Consider the following 22,922-nt stretch of genomic DNA (forward strand, 5'->3'; position numbering starts at 1 on the left):
AAATCTAAAATTTGTAGGAGTCCGAGTAGAATATCCCTCGGTGCGATTCCACACCCCTGTTTTAAACCTCTTCTATTATGTTTGATAATTTGTGTTAACCATCTAATCATTATCTACCACCATAAAACATTTTATTGCTCTTCCGGCTCATTTCATATGTGCAACACAGTCTTTCCTATCAGGGATTTACTCGGTAGCCTAATAACAATGGGAATGAAGGAAAGAAGGCAAGAAGGAAGGGGGGGGGGAGTACTAGGATAGCCCTAAGTGTAAACACCGAAGGAGGGTTGGGGGAACCTCTGCGTCACAGTTACGTGATTAAGTAACTTCTTCGAAACGCTCTGAAGGAAGGGAAGAAGTTCCTTTTTTTTCTAAGAATAAACGGGTTTTTAAGCACATCTGTCAATTCATTGTACCACCAAAAATTAGGCCAATGTTTGAAACATTCATTGCTGCAGTTTCATGGAAATTCATAAGCAGGTTTCTTAGATATTTGGGAAAAACACTATTACACGGCCTCTGGAAACGATAGTAGTTATCTATTCACCTATATTATTCTTATATTTTATTAATCTTATTAATTGCTTGATATGTAAATAATTTTCTTCTTCTTTATAAATTGTTTATCCCGTTTGCATAATTTAGTGTACTTACCCATAATATTTAACATATTTACGTTTTCTGAATTAAAATACCCTTTCCGTTTTCTTTTGTCCAAACATGGGTCGACTACCGTAGTGTTCCCTTGAAACATGTACTTTGTCTTCTTGCCGTCACAGCGGTAGAAATCTGAGACTAACGGCATACGCTACATATACACTGGTTCTTTATTGGGCAACTTATTTTGAAGTAGAATACTTACAGTGGACTTTATTATAAGTTAGGTATTGCTAAATCTCTCTAACTCCAACTCAAGTTTGTGAGGCTAGGAAATATGTTTGGTCTACTGCACAGTGAAAAATGCACCAACTCGCAGTGGTTCATGTCTAGGAGTTAGTCAAGTTGAACCCAAGACACTGCTCCCTGAATCAGAACCGATCCAACTTATGAATAGAAACTTAGGTCAAAACATCCCTAGCAGCTTGAGGTGTATACATTAAATATCTTCTAGGGATATCCCAGGACTGGAGGTACAAAGTGGATAGTCTTTTAATGATTCGTACACTGGCCAATGAAATTTAATGGTCAAATAATGCTGAGTAATCAAATACCATTAATAACAAAATGATATGAAAAGTACAAAGTATAATAAATTACAGTGGCGCAAAATAAAATGGCAATTACAATTGACAAAACATGGTATCAAATTATTGAAACATTCAAATAACATGGAAAACACGTGACATAAACCACTGTGCAAAATAACATGGCAATGGCGACAATGCATTGAACAAATACTGTTGTTCGTTTTTAATCTTCTTAACTTTTTAATACTTCAAATGTAATGCTGTATTGCCAATGCAATTACGATAATGGTAATCTTATCAAGAATAGTACTCATAGAATTATTGTTTAAGGAATAGTGTTGATATGAAAGTACCAAGTACATAGTATATATGGCTGCTACTCTAGTTTTGGATAGCTATCCTAGCTGAATTTTGCCTATTTTTTTCACGAACACAGGTATCACTATTTTATCTGAAGATGTTTTTGTTGAAAACATAACAATATGGTAAAGTTTAAGGTTCAAACGAGCCTGTTATCTAAATACCTAAAGATGACTTTGTATATACCAATTATTTTAATTGATAATCCTAAAAAGTGACTATGTATTAAGTTAGTTATTAATAGTCAGATTATGACTTGAAGGTGAAGGACATTTGGAGTAAAGATATTTTACTTTTCTTTCAGATTGGCTTATTTACCCGCACATTTTAAATCTAAAAGCCGAGGCCAGCAAACAATTAGCTTTCTTGTGGGCAACCCGATTCGCCTAATAATATGGGATGGAGATGAAAATTAAAGGAACGCTGATGGCACAAGATTAACTTATTCATATCTAAATCAAACCTGATAACTGGGATGGAGGCTGTAAGATTCAACGAACTTCAGTTTAAAGATAAGTTGAAATTTTTATATATTTTTTTTTTTTAGAGACTTGCACCTCAGGTTACAGAGTAGGTAATAAGCATCTATAGAAAGAAACTTGTGTACATTGTACAATTTAATTGAGCATATACTACCTGGAAAAAGTGTAGTATCACAAAAATTCTCCTGAAAGTTAAATTTTTCTTCAAATTATTTTTTGTTGGACATAAATTTTGTCATTGTTATACATTATTAGTGTTATGCATTCTAGATATACAACTACTTCTCAAACGGTAAATTCTCAAAATGTCTTCTCAGTGAAGCAGTAGTTAATGTAAGGTTAGATGTATAATTCATGGGTCCCAGCTTTCCAACACTCGACCTTAGGGCCATAGAATGCCATATTTCTTAAATTTGCAGTATGGTATTTATCGAATAGTTAATAATTGTAATGTTGCCTTATATATAACATTTTTGCAAAAACAATGTTAAATATGTTAGTTGAGTCTAGTATTTCACATCCCATACACCCAAAAGTTATTCATAAACTAATTTGACCTGGGACCCCTTGATTGATGTTTACTTACTTTACTTTGATGGCTGCTTTTCCGGTCCCATACAGCAGGGGAACCCTGCTCTCTACAGGACCTCCACTGTCGTTTTACCTAGTTCGTTCAGAGTATTTAACGTTTCATATCGCGTATTGTTCATTTACTGTTAAATCGTCACTGTCAAAAGACTCATGAAATAAAAAAAAAAAAAGTCTTCAGTTTCATCTTGAAAGCCTTAATGTCTTCAATCATTCAAATGTTTCGTGGGAGCTTATTATATAGTCTCGGGGCCGCATATTTAAAGGCTCTGGAGCCTACAGTAGACATATATCTAGGTTCCAATAGTTTGAAACCATCTGGAACTATTCTCGTATCGACACGACTTGTTGGCTGCGCAATATGTAGCAGTTCTCTTAAGTATTTTGGACGTCCGGTTCTGATAACCGTGGGTTATTGTACATATTTTAAATTCAATTCTCGCTTTAATCAGTAGCCAGTGTAAATCGATTAGTATGAGGGTGATCCTTCCTCTAAGTGGGGCACCTTTTATCAGTCTTGCTCCTTTGTTTATTGTGTTTTGTAATTTCTTAAAGTTGCACTTTTGGTAAATTGTAATAGAGTTGCAGTAGTCAATCCTGGTAATAACACTTTATCACAAGTATCTTTACAGAATTTTCGTCCAGGTACTTTTTAATAAACGCAATATGGAGTTTTTATTACATTATTTATTTGGGCATTTAGAGACAGGTTACTGTCAAGAAATACTCCTAGATCTCGAACTTTACTAGATATCGGCACCGAGTCATTATTTATGTTCATTTGAATATCACCTAAGTTTCTCACGCTGTTTCTCTTGCCCACCAACATGAATTCAGTTTTGTTCTCTTTTAATTTTAGTTGTTTAAATGTCATCCGTTCTCTAACACTATCAAGGATTCGGTTTAGAGTTTCAGTAGTGTTATGTATATCATTTATGGAGAAATAAAATTGTGTGTCATCTGCAAATAGTTTAAACTTCACGCCATGCCTTTGTAGCATTTTCGATAGACCAATAGTATAGATGCAGAATAAGATTGGACCAAGTACACTCCCTTGGGGTACCCTTCCGTTTAAGGGTTCATATGATGAATAAGAGAGTCCAATTTGTACACCGTAATTTCTACCAACTTTATTTTCATCCATCATTTCTAGCATATCATTTATAACAGAGCAGATGGCTGTCTCCGTATAGTATAGTTTTCTGTAAGCAGATTGGTTGTCAGGCAAAGCTTCTATTACTTCTAAGTGGCTGACTAGTTGTTCAAGAATTACATATTCAAGCACTTATGATACGAAGGATAGATTTGAAATAGTTCTATATGAGCTTAATTCTTGGTAGTCCAGTGCATTTTTCAGAACTGGTGTGACTATAGCCATTTTCTCAGATTTGGGAAACTTACATTCATCAATGCTTGCATTTGCTATTCTCATTATTATTTCGGCTAAACTAGGAAATTTGCTCTCTCCAATTACTTCAGATATTTGGCATAGAATCGATCGCGCAGTTTGTTTTCTTTGCTCTCTTGATAATTCTGGTGATGTCATCTTGTGTGATGTTGTTAAATCGCATTAATTTTGTCTGTGTGCCTGGTGTATCATTAATCTGATGTTGAGTATTTACAAATGATCTGGTTATATTTTTAATTTTGTTTTTAAAGAATACTAGAAAATTATTTGCTAGTTCCTGGTCACTGTATCCATCAGGTAGCTTCTTTTCTTTTACATTTCCCATTATACCATTCAGGAGACGATATAACTTATTTATGTCTGTTGCTGCTTCGAGGATCTTTCTCTAATAGTATTCACTTTTTTCCTTCTTAGTAGGTAGTTATATTGACACGCATCAGTTTTGTATTCTACCCAAGTACTTTCAGTTTTTAACCTATTCCACTTTCTTTACGTCTTTTATCCCACTTTTTTACCAAAAGTCTCTCCATCAAACCAAGGAGATTGGTCTTTTACGGTTATAGTCTTTTCCATCGGTGGGCACAGGGTATCATATTCACTTTTACTCACTTTATTATAAGTGGTCATAAGACAGTTAGCACACTCAGCTCCTAACAGACGTTGGTCATCATGATCACAGGGAATGTTGATAGCATCATTTATTTTCTTTGTAACTTCTTCAATAAATAGGGTAGGAGAAAAATTTTATTCATGTCTAAAGTTTATTTTCTTTACTAATGCATTTTTCTGTAGAGGTAGACTAAACGTAATAAGTTTGTGTACTGGGGAGATAGTACATTTCTCTTCGACTTTTAAATCAGCTACAATATTATTCATGTCATCACTTAGAACTAAGTCTAGCGTATGCCCAGTTAAAGTAGTTGTACAGTCGACATTATTCACTAGTCGATATGATTCTAGTAACTCACTGTGGAGAGTTTTTTATGGTGTGTTCTGAGTGGGAACTTAGTCCGGGAAAGTCTCCTTATAACAGTTACATAAAGTTCAACAGGGGAGGATATGAGCACTTACTCTCGGGGCACAAACACCCTGCTAATACTTTACTGTCACAATTCACTAACCATCACTCTCAAATACAAAAGGGAAATTTACTGTCCAGAGGCCGGAGTACTCCACACGTAGAAATATCAATAATTTATGGCCTACTCTAGCTTTGTCAGGTCTATAGTCATCTCATTCTCAGGCTATGTTCCGGCTCCGTCCCAGCTACCCCAATGAAATGCTGGACAGGTATTTTACGTTAATGTAATCAGACAAAATCCAAAATGGGAGCAGTGATGTAAAGTAGTTTAAAAGTTTATAAAGATAAGGATCTTTACCTTCGAAGAAAATATATTAATGCAAAGTTTCTCGCTGTTACCACCTATAGACTTACTCTTCAAATATTCCCAGTTTAAACATTAAATAAATGAGGGAGCAAAAATACTAAGAAGGTTTAATTAACCTAATATTGATTTATTCACAAATTTACATTAAAGAAACGGACATCTTAACAAAGACAAAAATGCAATTCAAAATGATGAAAATTAGTTAGTTAGACACGTGGTCTGCAATAATAAAAAATCGAAATGGGGTCGGACACGTGGCCCATGTGACCCAGAGACTGTGTTAGTCTCCAAGCAAGAAATAATAATGGAAAAATATTTACACACAATCCCACCGCACACAGTCCGAATAGTGTAATTAGCCAGGTTCCCTATAAAGTTAAAATTAGTCTAAGCTAATAAAAAATGGGGGAAAACTAAATGGCCATTGATGTAGTACCTGCACTCCTTTAAGATTAGTCTTATGCCCGTGATAGCTGTTGACCTGGACGTCGCACTAATTGGCACCTTGCACTCTTGCCTGGCTCACCCCAAAAATTCTCACTTTGGCTGCAACTAGGTACACCAAGGTCCTCTTCTTCTCAATCTCTCCGAACGGCAGCAATCTTTTGCGAGTCGAGTTTTGGGAGAGAGGGGGATGGGGGTGTGCCAGAAGTGCACGGATTCACTGACCAAGTGACCAGGCAGGTCCGTAGGCCAGGGCAGCTTCTTGAAGAATGGGGTCGACGCTAAGGTCGAAGAGATCACCTGGCTTCACCTTGCCAAACAAGTGACGGTCATGATGCGCACGGTAATCCATTGGGGGTGCCATATCGGGACTTCAGGACAGGGCAATATATTGTTGCAAGGAGTGCAGAGGAGGCAGGATTTTGTACTAAATACTTTAGAGAAATCTTGCTGCTCTAAGGGAGTTTATACATACAATAACCCTACCTATTCTGGCTTGCTAAAAATTAATATTTAAAATGATTAATTAGCAATGGACTGGTGCGATGGGCATACATCTTAAAATTAACAAACCTTAATTGGTATTGAGAAATATAAGATGCATTAATTTAGCAGTATTGGAATTTATATAAAAAATTCAGTTTAGGAATTTAATCTCGACCCACGTAGTTTAAGAAAAGAACCAACATACGCCGTGGTTACACTAAGGCCCACTAACGTGCGTATCTACGCTGTGACGTCACGAGCATGGCGTGCGCCACTGTCAACAAGTTTAGATTAGTCCTCCCTATGTTTCGTTAAAGAAAACTAGATGTAGGTGAGAATTTTAAGGGGTAGCTATAGTATTCGTAGAAGAGAGCTAAAAATACGATTGAAAGAAGAAGAGTGAAGAAAATTCTTCACACTCACCAAATGCCAAAGTGTCAGGATTTGATGCGTCATACATCCAAAACTTAAAGTCTCCATAGATAACTAATTCGTTTGATGCAAGTTCAGCTGCTTGATTACTATAACAGGGAATGTATGATTAATATCCAGCAGAAGTAAAATTATTTCTGTCAATAGACCTAGACTTATAGGTTCAATAGAAATTAACACAAGCCAATCAATTTACCAAATTATTTCCGAGTGATTTCCTGAATAAACGTTGTCATTTTGCCCAACCCCAAATGCTAGTAAGCTGTAATATATATATATATATATATATATATATATATATATATATATATATATATATATATATATATATATATATATATATATATATATATATATATATATATATATATATATGATATATATATATATATATATATATATATATATATATATATATATATATATATATATATATATATATATGTGAAGAATTTTCTTCACTCTTCTTCTTTTAATCGTATTGTTAGCTCTCTCCTACTAATACTATAGCTACCCCTTAAACATTCTCTCCTACATCTAGTTTTCTTTAACGAAACATAGGGAGGACTAATCTAAACTTGTTGACAGTGGCGCACGCCATGCTCGTGACGTCACAGCGTAGATACGCACGTTAGAGGGCCTTAGTGTAACCACGGCGTATGTTGGTTCTTTCCTTAAACTACATGGGTCGAGATTAAATTCCTAAACTGCACATTTTATATAAATTCCAATACTGCTGAATTAATGCATCTTATATTTCTCAATACCAATTAAGGTTTGTTAATTTTAAGATGTATGCCCATCGTACCAGTCCATTGCTAATTAATCATTTAGAATATTATTTTTAGTAAGCCAGAATAGGTAGGATTGTTTTGTATATAAACTCCCTTAGAGCAGCAAGATTTCTCTAAAGTATTTAGTACAAAATCCTGCCTCCTCTGCACTCCTTGCAACAAAATATTGCCCTGTCCTGAAGTCCCGATATGGCACCCTCAATGGATTACCGCGCGCATCATGACCGTCACTTGTTTGGCAAGGTGAAGCCAGGTGATCTCTTCGACCGTAGTGTCGAGGACATTCTACGAGGAGCTGCCCTGGCCTGCTGACCTGCCTGGTCATTGAACCCGGCCAATTCTGGCTCACCCCACTCTCTCTTCCAAAACGTGTCTCACCAACGCAACGAGTCCTGTTGCTGCCGGTCGGAGAGATTGAGAAGAGGTCCCTGGTGTACCTAGTTGCAGCCACAGTGAGAATTCTTGGGGTGAGCCAGGCAAGAAATTAGTGCGACAACCAGGTCAACAGCTATCACGGGCATAGGACTAAACTTCAAAGGAGTGCAGGTACTACATCAATGGCCATTTAGTTTTCCCCCATTTTTTATTAGCTTAGACTAATTTTAACTTGATAGGGTACCTGGCTAATTACACTATTCGGACTGTGTGCGGTGGGATTGTGTGTATATATTTTTTCTATACAATTTTTTGCCTTTTGAGACTAACATAGTCTCTGGGTCACGTGGGCCACGTGCCAGACCCTATTTTGATTGTTGCAGACCACGTGTCTAACTCATCATTTTCATTATTTGAATTGCATCTCTTTTTATTCCATTTTTGTGTTGTTAAGATGTCCGTTTTGTTTCAATGTAAATTTGTGAATAAATCAATATTAGGTTAATCAAACCTCCTTAGTATTTTTGCTCCCTCATTTATTTTAATGTGTGAAATGAATAGTTGTTCACGGGACAAAGTACCCAATATTTAAAGAGAAAACCTAAGTAAGTCTATAGGTGATAACAGCGAGGAACTTTGCATTAATATATTTGCTTCGAAGGTAAAGATCCTTATCTTTAAACTTTTAAACTACTTTACATCACTGCTCCCATTTTGGATTTTGTCTACCTTACATTAACGTAAAATAACTGTCCAGCATCTCATTGGGGTCACTGGGACGGAGCCGGAACAGAGCCTGAGAATGAGAGGACTATAGACCTGACAAAGCTAGAGTAGGCCATAAATTATTCTTAATCCTACGTGTGGAGTGCTTAGGCCTCTGGACAGTAAAATTTCCCCCTTTGTATTTAGAGTGTTGGTTTGTGAATTGTGACAGTAAAGTATTAGCAGGGTGTTTGTGCCCCGAGAGTAAGTGCTCCTATCCTCCCCTGTTGAACTTTATGTAACTGTTATAAGGAGACTTTCCCGGACTAAGTTCCCACTCAGAAAATAAACCATTAAAAAATTCTCCACAATATATATATATATATATAATATATATATAATATATATATACGAATATATATATATATATATATATATATATATATATATATATATATATATATATATATATATATATATATATATATATATATAGTAGTCTACATAAGGAAAATTGAAAGTTGTGTATATGTAAAAATGCTCAACAGTTTCGTCCGCCAATGGACCTCTTCTTGGAGCGTTTATTATACAATCCTTTGTATAATAAACGCTCCAAGAAGAGGTCCATTGTCGGACGAAACTGTTGAGCATTTTTACATATACACAACTTTCAATTTTCCTTATGTAGACTACTATATATTGACTTATCTTCGTGCTGAGGAAGATTACATCTGTAATATATATATATATATATATATATATATATATATATATATATATATATATATATATATATATATATATATATATATAATATATATATATATATATATATATATATAATATATATATATATATATGTATATATATATACATATATATATATATATATATATATATATATATATATATATATATATAATGTATATATATATATAATGTATATATATATACATGTATATATATACATATATATACATATATATATATATATATATATATATATATATATATACATATATATATACATATATATATACATATATATATACATATATATAAACACATACATACATACATACATACATACATACATACATACATACATACATACATACCAGGTTTAAAGAGAAATGATAGAGTCTCCATTTAAGGTTTTAAATGTACAGATTTATTCAGTCTTTAATGTATAAATTATAAGGGAAATTTACCGTATTCCATGCCTCAGAAAAAAGAAAATCTTTAGGATAGAGTACTACTTCACATTGTATTCATATACTGCAAATGATATCTTATAGGAGTAGCTTTGGAAGCACCATGCAAAGTGTTTTATACAATTTTTGAAGGTATAACTAAATCTCAGTCATCACAAAAAGTTTCTTTTGGCGGAGTTCTCACAAAGAAAAAAAAATTCTAATCTTAAGTCAATCATCTTTATTGTCTTCATAAGAGAAGATGGATATATAAATTGAAAAATTATATTTGAGATAGCTTGTAATTTTTCTGATAAATCAATCAAAACACCTTTAAGGAATAAAACAAAATTAAGGTGTTTTTTAGAATAGGATCATCCTTAAAGATAAAATTTCTATATTTTTTATTAGATATGTATAAATGTTTTGAAGACTAGAATATCAACTTTAGAGTTACCTGGTAATCTCGGAAAATATCTCCTAGAGTGATGAATGACAAACTATGTTTAGGAATAGTTGAAAATTGGAAATATTAGTCGAAAGAGGAAATTTTTTAAACTACGAAACACGCATATGTAGGTCCATGTTATTATATACATACATACATATATCATGTATTTGTGTGATAATATAAAAAATCTTAATGGTTTTTTTGATAAAGGTACTATATTGTAGGTTTTATTAACTCTGGTATTATTTGTATATACGAGATAAGTGTTGTAGATGAGTTTATTTTAAAATTTGGAAAGAAGTGAACAACCGTTTTAGATAAGGCATATATTTATTCATAGTATATTTTCTTACGATTTGAAACTGGCATAAATGAGACCAGCCTTGAAAAAAATCTTGCAACTGACTAGGAATTTTGAAGTGAAAGTTTTTTATAATCAGAAAAGTTACATAAATAAGTCAACTGAATATTGAAATTTAACATTTGTACAACTTGAATAATTTTTCGAATTGATATTAGTCAATTTGAAAACAAATAAGAATAAAAGATATAATAATTAACATTAATATTAATTAATCAGTTACTCTCATATTTAGATGTTTTGGGTTTTCTAATATTCCAAATGCTGCTACTCTAATTTCTTGAACCGTTCCTTATAATTTCTAGAAAAAAATTTTCATACCAATTGATACCATAATTTCTATTTGTTAAAGCTACTTTCCCTCTCAGAACGCTATTTTCTAACAAAATCGGGTATTAAACGTTTTTTGTTCTGGCACCAACGACAAACCTTTCAGCTCTTTACTAGGAGATATATTTGGGCGACAGCTGAAACCAGCCAAAAGACTTTTAGCAAGTTATAACTGTCCACCCCTAGTTAGCAGACTGGGTTGGTTAGCAGGGATTAGGACCTATCATCCTGCTCATACACTAGTGACAACAAGGAACTTTTTATTTTGGCGCGGGACTTAGTATTCCGTCTCTCCCGTTTACTCTTAATAAATTGGTTTTTGACTTTTACGTTTCCTCCACTCGCTCGGCTTCCTACGGAGGACGAACGAGTAGAACAATGTCCTTAACCCACAGACTCCCCTTAGGTGTGGACACCATCGCTTCTAGTGAAGCAGCGGCATTCTCCACCGGGAGAGTCTCTCTCGTTGTCGCTTACGACTACTCTTGCCTTCCTTGGGGCATCTGGGTCTCCCCATTTACAGAATGGCTTTCCAGTGTGCTACAGTTAGAGGTACAACAGGAGTGCTCACAGCCTTCACAGAGTTTGACCACGGTCTTCCCCTCCGAGAGACTGGAGGTAATGCACCGATAGAGTTCTCATGCCCTTAACTGCTGTACTCTCTACTTCTACTCGCTTTCATTCCTGCAGCTCCTGCATTGAAACGACGACAGTTGCAGACTGGTTCCTCCCAGGGCTTTCCAGTTGGGGTGATCTCTTTGGAGTGAACTCCAAAACTAGCTTCGGCTATATTTCCCAAGCAGCACTCAATGCCATGCTTCAGTTTGAGCTTGTTGATGGGAAGCAGTGTGTGCTGCTTGGAGGTTCGCCTCCTATTGTTGTGTAACCGTCCTGTTCCCGGGAAGGATGCCTTTCATCAATGAGTCTCATTAGCAATTTCCCTTTGTGGTCATTGCTGCAGATGGTGATGCCTACCGACCACAATGAGGAGTCTCGTGAGCAATTTTCCCTTTGGGATCATTGTTGCAGATGGTGATGTCTGTTGACCGCTTGCAGTCTCCACCTCTTCCATCTACGAGTCTTGTAGGCTATAACTCTTTGGGGATAGTGCTTACATCCTGCCTGTTGGATACAACAAAGCTCATGGAGTTTTGTGAGGCCAGATGCTTCGCAATTTGCACCTCAGGGTTTAACCCTATCTCTCATGAAGGAGAACCTGCAGTTATGCAAGTTCATCGCAGCCTTATTTGTCTCCTTGTAAACGGATACCTCTTCTGGTAGAAGGGCATGAGGCTACTCAAACATGCGCTCTTTGTTTCAGCGTATGTTTGCAAAGACACTAGTCTCACAGAGAAGTCATGCATAGTTTTGCACACTCATCCACTGAGTACTAGCGAGGTGGGTGGGTAGGCAAGCTTCTCTGCCTAACGAAGGTCGGCAAATAACCCAGGCTGCTTGCCATTGTACTTATAGCGATCACCCAAAGCTTCAGCTTGATGTTTTCTTCAAGTGCGCGCTACTTTTGTAACGTGTAATTGCTCACACCTACAGCTGCTCACCACCATACTTGTACCCATCTTTACAGGGGTGAGTCAATGCTCGCCTCGCCAATATTCGTCAACAATCGCCTCGCAAATTTTCGTCAAAGCTCACCTTGCAAATGCTCATTAACACTTACGAGTGGTTGCCAGCACTTTAGGTGTTAGTAGGGTGCGCGGGTGAGTTCCCCTCTCTGGTGATTTCTGCGCAACTACAGATGCTTGCTAATATCCCGACGGTAAGGTGCTGACGCAAGCTGCTTTAGTTGCACATGCACTTTCACACATATGATGCCAGACCTCATCAGGGATGTAGAAACCTGGTACTGTAAAAGAATCTTGTAAGACAAAAATCTCAGGGCTTACTGTCACAGATGTGGATGCCTGCCAACCTCATGCGGCTGCCGCAGGCCACCATTGTTACCCCAAAGCACAACGAGTCTCGTTAGTTATAGTTCTCCTAGGTTTTTTCCTGGAATACTTTCGATCACTTGCGGCTGCTACATCCCACCGTTGTTCGGAATGTGAGTCTCGGGAAACATTCCTTCGTAGTTATTATTTCGTTCTTTTCTTCCCTGTTGATTAGAGAGCTCATCGTAACTCTCACATGGAATCGGTCTCTGATTTCTGCAATCTCTGTCTCACTCTGTCATACCCTCAAGGTACAATGGTCTTGTCAGACATACCCTTCGAGGTTATTCCTTTAAGCCTCTATACCTGATGACATGGAATCAGCTCATGCTTACATTTACAAACTATAGCAATCATGGATTAAACTAACAAATACTTTTGTCCCATCCGTGGTCAGGCAAGTGCCTACTACCAATAAAGGTCTGACCACTTCGCTAGCAGCATGTACCCCTCATAGGTGTGCATATGCTCACAAACATAAACATATTCACATTGCTATAACTAGTCGAGTATCATTTCCCTTCTGAGCAATGAGGTTGCACTTCAACCATACAACAAGCAACTCCACGAGCTAACATGCGAGTGCTCACACATGGAAATGTGTTTATAAGCTCAGACTGTTCACAAATACTTACCATTGGTCAGGTAAGTTGCAATTTGACACTTCCACAAGGCAGTGGAGGACAGGGTCACCTTCCCTTTACAGAAATATTGTTTGCAACCAATCACATGGCTCGACAGCCATCGACTTGTAGGAGTTTCTTGTTAAGCAACCTCTCGATGTCCTCAGGCACTTGGAGGAGAGTTTATCTTTTTTGGCTGGCAAGACAAATTATCGTTGATCCTCTCAATTGAACCTCTCAACCCTTTGAGATTGGTCAACAGGCACATTCCTGGGCATACTGGCTGCCCTACTGGGTAATCAACTGACCTGGTAACCCAGAGTATGTCCCATTTTTTAATACCTCGGACTTGAAGACTACTTTTCTCCAGAAAGTTGGCTTATACAACCTGTCTTCTACAGCCTTGATTGCCTGTTCTATGAGCGAATACCTCCTCTTATAGGGGAGAATAAGGCTACTCGCCAAGCTCTTGCAGAAGGCATAACATATAAAAGTGCTTTGGCGCATGGAAACAGTTCAGTGTCTCATGAGGGAGTCTTGTGCAGTGTTGCACACCCTTTCACTGACCACTAGTGAGGTGGGTGGGTGAGCTCCTCCACCAGGCGGAGGTCTTTGGGCTATGAGTTGCTCTCCAACCTCATAGCAAGTTCACAAGAGCCCACTTAGCATACTCGGCACACACCTAGACAGGTGTTCAGTGATCCTTACCTCGCAACGTTTGCATCACCGCTCTGTGGCTTAGTAATTGCACTCATTGGGAATCGCTACTTGGGGACTCGCCCCACTTAACCTGTTCGCCCTACTCTGTAGCTGGCAAGACCATTCTGGTTCACGATGCTCGCACAGAGCGCTCTCGCCTTCCTATAGAAGGGATCATCCTGGATGAACACAACAGGTTTTCTGGTCATGCTCTCCCCTTACTTGAGTTGCTCCATCTATTCAGGGATGAGGATTCATAGAAGCAACATGTCCCCTCCTTAAGTGAGACTTCCTACGGATGCACCGATGGCTGCACCAGATGGGGTGCCTGGCCGTGTTCTGTGGCCCTGGCAGAAGTCATAGCAAGTCCCATTTAGTGGTAACTGATCCTTTCAGTATTAGCATGGATGTTACAGACCTTCAAGTCCTATAGAATCAGAGCAATAGAGAGGCCCGAGTTGGAAGGTACAGATTACCAACTTCCTCGAGGGTATATACCTCCTCTCCCATTCCCCACAATCAATGCTCTTGTGGAATGCATCAAAAGAAATATTGGGAAGCTCTCCTGTCATGACACATGACCTCTGAGCTATGTTCGAACATCTTTTGGCTGTGCCATTAAAATTTCCCTGGATTGGAGTGCGGTGGTGCTGGTTCTTAATCTTTAACCAATAACTCTCCTCTTGCCACATCATAGTGTTTTCTCATAAAGCACGATGGTGATTGAATACCCAGACAGGGCTATTCTGTTCACGATATGAAACACCTAGACAAAGGTTTTCTTTGCACATGTTCTGTCCATTAACCATTATAAGGTGGAGTTGGATAGGAGACAACTCAAGTTGCCCTCTGCAGCCCGAATTAGTTGGTTAAGGAAACTTCCTAGCAGTCTTTCTGGTAAGGCAAACTCAAAATGTGAGCTTTGGGGGTCCTCTCTCTCCCTCAGTTAGCCATCTAGTTATGACCTGGCAGGAATTATGGACGAAATGTCAATCCTGGCCATTTCATGTCCGAAAGTTTCGGGGAGTACTGTTAATCAGTATGGGGTAACCAGGCACCTCTTTAGAGGCCCTCCGACTTCTGGGGAACGCCCATGCATTTCCCCTCACTGATGTTTGATGAGGAGACTCATTCTAGAAAGGCATCGTCAGATTATTCAATGATCCTCACCAGTGGCAGCAGGCATAATAACACCTAGGTCCTCTATTCCTGCTTGCAGAGATATCAAGAGGACAGCTCTCTCCTTTCCTGAGCGCCCCATACAACCTCAGGCAAGGATTCACCATGATCACACAAGATGCTACAACTTCTCACCTGGAGGGCATTCAACATCTCCCCTCTTAGGAAGACCTTTCGCAAGTAATTACAAAAAGGGTGGCTGGATACCCCTGTAGGTCATCATTTGCCTTCCATAAGGCGAAGGGGTTTTCCACTAAGATTAAGGTTGTTGCAGAGGCTTCACGCCTCTCTCCATGGGACAGCAAAGCTCGCTACCTCGGGGAGGAAAAGACCCTGCTCGGTCTCAACCATAACAAAATACTGTTCGGTCTTGAATCTTGGTTATCGTTTTGAACGGAGTCAACCTTGCAGCAACGGAAGAGTGTCTCGTCATTCAGTGTCAAACTTACTGGTCTCCAATCAGAAGTTAGACCACCGCCTCGGAGCATGGTTCTTAGACCATGCTCCCGTAAAGGAGTGCTTTATCCCTTTAGTCAGCCCTCAGATCAGGACCTGAATCTTAACAAAGTTCTTTTCTTCTCGTCTTGACCTCCATGATAAGTGCCAGCGAAGGATATGGTCTCTTCTGAACATACCCGAGCCAGGGGATGGATGTCTTGTAATTCAACCTTTTCCCCCCGAGTCTGTTGCCAGGAATCAGACTTCTGCTATAGGGATCATAGAATTGGGTCCTTCCGTATTTAGAGTCTGTTCTGTAGCTGATGACTAAGATCAGTTGTTACTTTGCCCTGTAAGGACACAGAGGAAATTTCTCAAACGGACCGTTAAGCTCGTCCGCAGGTAAACAGACTCTTCGTCAACGTAGGCAGAGTCAAGAGGAAAATAAACTTGATCTCTTCCTGAATCAGGCAAATAATAGAACGAGCCCTACATACGGACTAGACTCCTCTCGACCATAGACCAAGAGCTCATGACATCAGGGGTGTTAACACATCCCTGGCATTATAGAGAACTTCTCTGCAACACAGGTTTTTCAAGCAGGCGTGTTGAACTGTGAAACAACTTTCACAGCCCACTAACTGCAAGACGTAACCCACAGGAACCTAGATACCTTCTGGATAGATCCTATGGGGGCTGCACAAAACATGGTCATGAACACCTCAGCTCCCTTGTAGGACTAATAGCAGTTGGTCGAGGGCAGAATCTGATGTTATCCGGTTGTAAGGCTAGAGTGACTGGCCTCTTAATCTTTCATTCTCCTCTCTCTTAGGGTTTTAGCATCCAAAGAACTCTGTAAGCCTACCTCCTCTGTCTGCGGGTGGGTACCATTGTCCCTTGTGTAACCTTATACACGTAATATGTATTTATGTCCCTGACCTCCCGGTGAGGTAGGAGTCGGGCAATGTTTAGTGTAAGCGTGGAGCTTAGCTCCAAGGTAATACTTACCTGATTGAGTCAAAAGATCTTAGTTCTCACAGCTTCGCACAAATTGCCGAGGCCGTTAGCTCTCTCATGATTTTGAAATTGTTAGCATGATTTTGAAAGTTAGCGAGGTGACAGGGTGCACTCAAAACAGCTCGTGCGAAGCACAGGGTTGCGCCCTGGGTCAGTTATTAGCCAGTTGGTGTTGGACTTCCACCCACCTAAACGTGAATCGCCATAGTAAAGAGCTGAAAGGTTTGCATTTGGTAACGGAACAAATGACAAATTTGGTAATAATTTGTATTTTTCCTAACCTTTACAAACCAGAAGCGCTCTACACATACTGGCTCGCCATTACCTACCCTCTGAAGTCCTGCCTGCAATTGCAAAGTGGCTCCTTATTGCTAGTGTGTGTGTGCAGGGTGGTCGGCCCTAACTCCCTCTACCCACCTACACATAACTAATGGTGAATAGTTACACCTTACTAAAAGTATAGGCTGCTCAGCTGTCGCCAAAATAAATCTCCATAGTAAAGAGCTTCGGATTTGTATGGTTAGGAGAAATACAAATTATGTCCAAAGGTGTCAGGTTTATATAAGATATATATTTAAATCACATGGTCAAACACTTTATAAACTGAGTGTATAGAACACACGTGTGCTTGTTCCTATTGATTTTCATGAAATAATAGCTATGAAAAGCAAAATATTTTTTTGCTATAATTTATTAATTTTTATATGATATTTCATTGTGTTTCTATTTGCCTATCAAAGAGTTTTATTTTTCCTAAATTACAAAAGATGTAATTCATATTTTTTTTTTTTTCAGAATGCAGTTGGTCGCTTCCTTGAGATTAACAAATGATTGAAGGCAGATATAATGGTGCTGTCCATAGATCACAAGAAAACTTCTGTTCTTCTGTGCATGTGGATTTTTGGATCTGTGACTTCAAGGGAAATATATGCGCCATGATTTTAGATGTAGGGAGAATTGATAATTTTGAATATTCTTGTGTCGATCTGTTTATAGTGAGGCTCTAAGTACCCTTATATTGCCTAATTAATCCGTTAAAGTTAGCTGTTAGATTGCAACTGCAAAATTAATATTTTCTTTTATAAATCCTAAAATCTGTTGCTGTCTGTGCCAAACTGGATATTTTTATTTTACATTATACTTATTAAGTCTCAACTATCGTATACGCTACTGTCAGTTTTTTATTTGGAAATTTAAACAGAGCAAAGCTAAGTTATACTTTCTTTACAACTTTAAATATCACTGAATCACCACTTCAACAACTTCGGTTATCATCTGTCTTGTGCTATCTTATGTCATACTAAATTTACTAGAAGCCTCAAAATAGATCTCTCATTAATGTATTGTCATCATTTGAAATTTTTACTTTTTTTGTATTTATACGAGGTATAAGAATGTTAATTCCTAGTTTTATGAAGGCTATAGAGAAGGGTCATGTGATTTTCTATTGTGTGCCACTTAATTCAAATTTGATATGGCCACAATACTTGTAAGTTTGTCTTAATTTCTATATAACATTTGAAGTGACATAGATACTTAATCATAGTACTATTATAAATCAGAAAACATATCGGCTAAAACTTTTGGTACTTATATTAGATGGCTAGTTTTTCACAAACAAATATCAGTATCTTTAGGTAAATTTAGGCATAGTTACGTAAATGTATGTTTTTGAAACGATATGTTATCGCAAGTCCAGATATTTGATCTTAGCTTTACTTAATATATTTTAATGACCACATAGTTTAACTGATGAACAATTACTCGACCAGGTGAGGTCCTTCTGGGTGAAGATTTTTTTTTATACATCATTATCATCATCATCTCCATCTCCTCCTACGCCCATTGACGCAAATGGTCTCTATTAGATTCCGCCTGTCATCTCTATCTTCAGCTTTTAATTCAATATTTCTTTTATACTTCTTTTTATACAGTGATGTCTATTCTTCATTTTATTTCTATGACACTATGCTCTTGATGGCACCTGTGGATACTGAACTAAGGCTGATAGATTGGAGGCTACTCAATTCTGGGTTTTCACTCAGTGTTTTATCTTATAAGGTTTTGTTTCCAACCTTACTTTTCATTAGACCTTCCTATTCTGTAAATATTTGTTGGTCATGAAACTTTGCCTTTGATTAGAACATTTATGCTCCTCGATGAAAAAAACCTTTGACGATGGTGATGCATTTTTTTGGAGTTCTCTTTTTAGATGCTGCTCTTTTGGGATTAACAAAGTTTCAGCAGCAATAATTTAGTTCATCTTTTCCTGCTCTGCTTTATGTGAAGCTTGTTCATGATGTTCAATAATGTGGAAAGTTACAGATATGCATTATTTGGTTAGATCAGAATTCTTACATTATGTTAATTGACTGGTTTAAACGTACAGTGGTGAATTTTGCTAAGCTATCAAGTTTATGTTGTATGAAGGTTCTGTCCAAAAAGTTCTCTTGGAGAATCTATAGTCGGATACTTCAAAAAGAGTCCTCTGAAATCCCTTTTCATGGATCATCTAACAAAGTCTTGTGAAGTCGTTTTTCATGATTCTTACTCAAGGCAGATATTTTATCATTGGTTGATAGTTGATGGTTTGATGAGTTTTTTCTAAAGGTTTCCTGTCTGTCTACTCTCTAAAAAAAAATAGTTCAGATCCTTTTTCTCTAATGTTCACCGGAGGAAAGTATTGAATCTGAATTTGAATCTAGAATATTTATAGACATCTGGTGAATTAAATGGTTTGATAAAATCAATTACAACCAATAACAAATACTTAATAACTAATAATTTCTCATGTCGGTTTCCAGAGATACTCAACCTAAGGACGTCAGTATATCTATGTTTTTTTTTTCTTTGTGACATTATCAGTTGCAAATATTTTTTAAGAAAGTTATTGAAAGGGTTATGATCTTCCCATATCAATTCAAAATATGATCCTTCATGCTTAGGTTTGCAAAGTTTTACAAGGCTTTTCTAAGTTTCAGGATTATTTTTGCCTTATGGAAATTTGTAGGCCACTCTAGCTGACAGTTTTGAAAGGACCAGTTTAGTTTCAAAAGATTTTAAATTTTTCCTAGGAATTTTTTTTTCTCTCTCTCTCTCCTTATTAGGATATCATGTGTGTTTGTTAATGGTTATGTTAGTGACTTTGGGTCTTCCTTGTTTTATAGAGTTGTTTGTGAACAATCCCCTGTTTACATATTTTTTCAGATGATTCTGTTCTCAAAGATATATTTTCGATCATTTCGGGACGTAAAGTGCTCTCTTTAGTATTCAGAATTTTGGGGCACTTTGTTTAAAAATATCTTGCAGAGTTCCCTTGTTTTATTGAATTTCTCTTGGCAAAAATTGGCTATTGGGTAATGCCTTCATTTATCAAACTTTCGTGATTATAGTTCTTAGTTCCGATTTGCTTAAAACTTCTTTCGTAGGACACCTTGTTCTAAGGAGTTATTTGAGGAACTCCTCAGTCATGGATTGTGGAGAAATTCAGGCTCTACATAGTTCTTTTAGGTTATTTGGGATACTAATTAATCTCTGCAGTAATCTTGGAATCCTTTATCTATGGATTTATTCGAGGTGTTTCTTAATTCAATAAGCTATCTGGGGCACTTATGTGATTTACCAACTTTGAGTATTCCCTCGCTTTGCAGAATTTATTTGTCTGTGGAGGTATTTGGGCATTACTTCTTTCTCAATTTAGTTATTCATGACCCTTCTTTGTCTTGGAAATTATTGTGGTTGCTTTTGTCTTTAGTGTTATTTATAACACTTAAATGGGGTTGTCTTGGGTACTCATTGGATGATGAAGTGATCTATTAAGTTATTTGGAGCACTGTATTGCTTATTGTCTAAGGAGCTATGTTGTTTACTCAATGGATTGATTATTTCATAGCACTCATTGTTTTCTTGTTTCTATTCGAGTAATTCCCATTTTCAATCATTTTTTTCAATTACTCTTGTTTTCAAGAGTTCCAGTTTTCTTGTCAATCTTTAGGTTCCAGAGTTATGTGGCATTACTCTGCGAATTAAGATCTAATTGACAAAACCTTTGCAATTGGAGGATTTAAGATTTATACATATTTATAATAATTCTACTTGTATGTTTTGGGGAATATTTAAAAAAGAACTTCTGTATCAATGAAATTCAAGGTATGTTGCTCACTTGTAGCACCTTAAATTTTCTTCCTATGCTATTTACCAAACAATCATATAACTGACAAGATATTTGCTTCATCCCCTTTTGTTTCTTGATAAGAAAATATTAAAATCATAATATTTTGTAAATTTCTTGCATATTGCCAAGGTAAAATCATATATAATAATTAGCTTTTGTTTTCCTTTTATTTGTTATGATGCCAGATAACTAATAATTAGTCTTCCTTTTATCATAAATATCATATTCCCCTTTTATAAACCTGTTTGATAAGGATAAAAACAAACTAGAATCCCTCTTTTGATTTAGATGATAAGATGAAGAGTATAGTGGCTTGTATTTCTTATTCTTTAATGTGTGAATAATTCTTAAATATTAGTCAAAAATTCGTCCCAATAACCATCCTTCCTTTGACCTTTTGTATTGCTTTGCAACAACTTGCATTTCTCTCTCTCTCTCTCTCTCTCTCTCTCTCTCTCTCTCTCTCTCTCTCTCTCTCTCTCTCTCTCTCTCTCTCTCTCTCTCTCTCTCTCTCTCATCTTACGTTGCTTTTGCGAGTAATTGAGGGACTTGAAGAAGTGAAAAGTACTGGAGAGGCTAGGTAATTAAACTTAATAAATTGAATGGTATAGAAAGTAATGAAATGTAGATCAATGAACTTCCATTGAACAAAAAGATTATCAAACATCAATTGGGGAGACTAAAGGTCATAGGGTTTAAGTTGCTGAAAGGTTGGATATGAAATCAAATATTCCATCTCCATAGAGGCGATGTACTATCAGAGTACCTCTGACGGAATATTGTAGGCATTGGTTAAAGGTCTTTGCAACGTTCCTTGTGACCCTACCTGCAATCGTACGTTCCTTCTGACCCTGTTTGCACTTACAAGTTCCTTCTGACCCTATTTGCACTTACACGTTCCTTCTGACCCTATTTGCACTTACACGTTCCTTCTGACCCTACCTGCTCTTGTACGTTCCTTCTGACCCTACCTGCTCTGTACGTTCCTTCTGACCCTACCTGCTCTTGTACGTTCCTTCTGACCCTATTTGCTCTTGAACGTTCCTTCTGACCCTATTTGCTCTTGTAACGTTCCTTCTGACCCTACTTGCTCTTGTAACGTTCCTTCTGACCCTATTTGCACTTGACGTTCCTTCTGACCCTATTTGCACTTGAACATTCCTTCTGACCCTATTTGCACTTGAACATTCCTTCTGACCCTATTTGCACTTGAACATTCCTTCTGACCCTATTTGCACTTGAACATTCCTTCTGACCCTATTTGCACTTACACGTTCCTTCTGACCCTACCTGCTCTTGTACATTCCCTCTGACCCTACCTGCTCTTGTACGTTCCTTCTGACCCTGTTTGCACTTACACATTCCTTCTGACCCTATTTGTACTTAAACGTTCCTTCTGACCCTATTTGCATTTACACGTTCCTTCTAACCCTACCTGCACTTGCACGTTCCTTCTGACCCTAGTTCACTTGCAGGTCCCTTCTGACCCTACCTGCACTTGCAGGTCCCTTCTGACCCTAGTTCCACTTGCAGGTCCCTTCTGACCCTAATTCCACTTACACGTTCCTTCTGACCCTAGTTGTACTTGCATGCTCCTACTGACCTACCTGCACTTGCAGGTCCCTTCTGACCCTACTGCACTTCAAAGTCCCTTCTGACCCTACTTGCACTTCAAAGTCCCTTCTGACCCTACCGACACCTTATAGTTCTTCTGATCCTACTTGCACATTCCTTTTGACTTTATCTCCATGTGCACGTTCCTTCTATCCTAACTGCACTTTCACATTCCCTATGACCCCAGTTGCACTTTCACGTTCCTTCTGACCCTAACTGTATTTGCACATTCCCTATGACCCTAG

General features: G+C 37.5%; 1 long non-coding RNA gene across 1 annotated transcript; it reads left to right on the plus strand.

The window, feature by feature from the left end:
- Positions 1-1,855: 1,855 nt before the first annotated feature.
- On the plus strand, positions 1,856-21,578 carry LOC137616677 (uncharacterized). Its single transcript, XR_011039475.1, has 2 exons — positions 1,856-2,031; positions 17,685-21,578. It is a non-coding gene; the product is annotated as an uncharacterized lncRNA (long non-coding RNA).
- The last annotated feature ends 1,344 nt before the right edge of the window (positions 21,579-22,922 follow it).

The sequence above is a fragment of the Palaemon carinicauda genome, chromosome 22 (genome assembly GCF_036898095.1).
Source record: "Palaemon carinicauda isolate YSFRI2023 chromosome 22, ASM3689809v2, whole genome shotgun sequence".
Taxonomy (NCBI): Eukaryota; Metazoa; Arthropoda; class Malacostraca; order Decapoda; family Palaemonidae; genus Palaemon; species Palaemon carinicauda.